The sequence below is a fragment of the Pundamilia nyererei genome, unplaced genomic scaffold (assembly GCF_000239375.1).
Source record: "Pundamilia nyererei isolate P.nyererei 1_Seehausen unplaced genomic scaffold, PunNye1.0 scaffold00298, whole genome shotgun sequence".
Taxonomy (NCBI): domain Eukaryota; kingdom Metazoa; phylum Chordata; class Actinopteri; order Cichliformes; family Cichlidae; genus Pundamilia; species Pundamilia nyererei.
Genome location: NW_005187699.1, coordinates 491,260 through 494,697, shown reverse-complemented (window position 1 = coordinate 494,697; position 3,438 = coordinate 491,260).

Sequence of the window (3,438 nt, the reverse complement as noted above, 5' to 3'; positions counted from 1 at the left end):
GCAGCAGCGTGCAACCCAAACTGCGTCTGAGCCCAGACAGGATCCTCCCCCTAGTTTCTCACGTCAATCACAGGGTGCATGGTTCAACAACAATTCAAAGCGGGTCCTCCTTTATTTCTTTTCTCCTTTCATAGTTTTGAGTGTTTTTGCAGGCCAGCAGGGCGGAATGTGTCCCGGCAGTCTTTTTGGCAGGTGGAGCAGAAACACGCCTACCAACAAAAAAGCTCTGCAGGCAAGCCCACATTTATATGTACATAAAAATAAAATCCACAGAGAATCACGCAATGCTGCTGCAAGTGATGTAAAAATGCTCATTTACTTAACCACGCAGTAAAAAACACAGTTTGTAGCGTTTTTATTGCAGTAAACCTCTTGGAAAAAAGCTGAATCAGTTATAATCTTACTACTAAGAATTGACTACTTCTTCGTCCCAAACCTTATTTTGCCATCAGTTACGTTTAGCTCGATTGGTAACATAGTTATATCAGACCATACTACAGTTTTCCTTCATTGCAACGTCAGGAATCCGCCCCCCAGGATATACATTGGCACTTTGACCCCTCTATCCTGTACGATCTTGGATTGACAGTTCTTGTTAATTAATACACCCTCCACGGATAACCCGTCGTTACTCTGGGAGACATTAAAGGCCTACTCAAGAGGTCTCATTATTTCATATACTAAAGGTAAGAAGCGTAGACAAGCAGAGCAAAGGAAGGTTTTGGAATCCAAGCTAAAACACACAGAAGGAGATTATCTTAAAAAACCTTCTAAGGGTAAACTCAAAGAAATTTATGCTCTATGCTCGGCATTAGACTGTCTACTGACGAAAGATGCAGAGACTAAAATTAGATTTGCTAGGCAAATCCAAGATGTAAATGGTAAACAGTTTTTTGACAACACCAGTATTAATAATATATTTAGAAATTTCTATGAAGACCTTTATAAACCCATATCAAACAGATACCATTAAAGAGCTGAAGGCTGGCAAAGTAGCAGTACCAGACGGACTATGTGCCGAGTTTTATAAAGAATTCAGAGAAATTTTAGCTGGCCCGCTGCTGAACATGTACAATGACTCCTAAAGGGTCTCTTGCCCAATTCTTTAAGGGAAGCCAATATATCCCTTATACTTAAAAAAGGTAAGCTACCTGAAGATTGTGCCTCCTACAGGCCAATCTCTTTGTTGAATGTGGATCTGAAAATCCTCTCCAAGATATTAGCAAAACGTCTGGAACTTTTACTCCCCTCGCTTATTAATGAGGACCAAACGGGTTTCATTAAAGGGCACAATTCATATAATAACATGCGTAGGTTGTTGAATATGATCCAGTTCTTCCAACAAAACTCTCTGCCTGGTGTGGTAATTCCCCTTGATGCCGAGAAGGCATTTGACCGTGTTGAATAGTCTTACCTGTTTTTTACACTACACCAATTCGGTTTCAGTGGAAACTTTATAAACTGGATTAAGTTACTTTATAACAATCCCTGCTCTGCAGTCCTCACAAACGGGGTGCAGTTCTCCAACTTCCGGATACTGAAGGGAACCAGACAAGGCTGCCCCCTCTCCCCTTTGCTCTTTGCTCTAGCCATAGAGCCATTGGCAGAGGCAGTACGAGTTCAGGCGGAGATACATGGTCTATCTGTAGGACAAAGACAGCATAAGATTACTTTGTATGCTGATGATGTACATGTTTTGTTGACTCGGCCGGAAACATCAGTCCCCTCACTGATTGAAACTATTAATAAGTTTAGTGAAATCTCAGGCTAGAAAATTAATTTCAATAAATCAGAAGCGATGCCATTGGGCAGTCTGAAACAAAAACCACGGGCCCCTTCTCCATCTCCCTTCACTTGGTCCCCACAGGGCTTTACGTATCTGGGGATTAGGCTCACACTTGCCTTTGAACAGATGTATAAAAGTAACTTTACCCCCCTATTTGAGCAGGTCAAATTAGATCTGGAGAGATGGAAGTCCTTACCGTTATCCTGGCTCGGTCGTATCGCTCTTCTGAAAATGAATATTCTACCCAGGCTACTTTACCCAATACAGATGGTTCCGACCCTTTTCCCACATAAAACTATCCTAACTCTAAATGGCTGGTTTAGCTCCTTTGTTTGGGCAGGGAGGAAACCTCGTCTTAAAATATCCACGTTATGTTTTCCATCCTCAAAAGGGGGCCTTGATTTTCCAGATATAAGGAAGTATCAGCTGAGCACCCATGCTGCCGACTGGGTACTCCTGTCTGGTTGGATATTGAGAGCTCTATGTCTAACTTCCGTTTGAAAAGTTTGCTTTTTGTGGGGAAACTTAAGACCTTAACAACGTTCTGTAGCAACCCACTCACATTATCTACTGTTAAAGCTTGGCGAAGGAAGGTCTCACTTAACATCTCTTTTCACTCCCTTATCCGATTATCCTCTTTTTTTGCCTGGGACCACTGACCCCAGCTTTCAGAATTGGGCTGCGAATGGTATTTCTACCTTTTCTGACTTAATGGACGGGTCTAACCTTATGTGCTTTTACCAGCTAATCGATAAATACAACATTCATAGGCATGACTTCTTTAGATATTTACAAGTGAGGGACCATATACAGAGGGCTACAACAATACTCACTAATCAAACCGTCTCTAAATGTGAAAAGCAGATATTTCAGCCAATTCTCAGAACTTCTATAAAAATTTGTTATGGCCTGTTAACAGAATTTGGGGTCACTGACACAACCTATTTGAAGAGCACTTGGGAAAAGGAATTACATATAGAGATCAGTGACGAAGTCTGGGAGAATGCTAAATCTCTGAGCGTGTCTAATAAAGTATAGGCAATCCAAATTAAAATCCTACACAGAGCTCACATATCACCTTCTCAATGCCATAAATACAATTCAGACCTTTCTCCGCTGTGCCCTAAATGTAAAATAGAGGTGGGCAACCTCACGCACTGTCTATGGTCCTGCCGGAAAATACAACAATTCTGGTTTCTCATAAAGTGTGAATTGGATAAGATCTTCACCACTGACACTGAATGCAATCCACTGTGTATGCTACTTGGAGTGGCAAACGACAAAATCAGGGGGAAGTTTGGAAAGCAGCTCTATGCACTGTTCACATTCTGTGCAAGGAAATGTGTCCTCTTGAACTGGATCATGGACATGGCCCCATCTAAGACTCAATGGCTAACATGCAGGCTACATAGTAGGGACAAAAGGTTTCATAAAATATGGGACCCATTTATTATTTATGTCGGTTTGGATATTTCTGCTATTTTCTCACGGGCCCTGGTATAATGCAAGCAGATCACTGCAATACACATATATGTATTGCTAATCATATCTCATCATCAAAATGTCTGGATTTTCCATTGATTTCTCTGTATTCATGAGCCGGGTTGCCAGTCTGTTTGTTTTGTTTTGTCTGTTTTGTTTTGTTCTGCTAT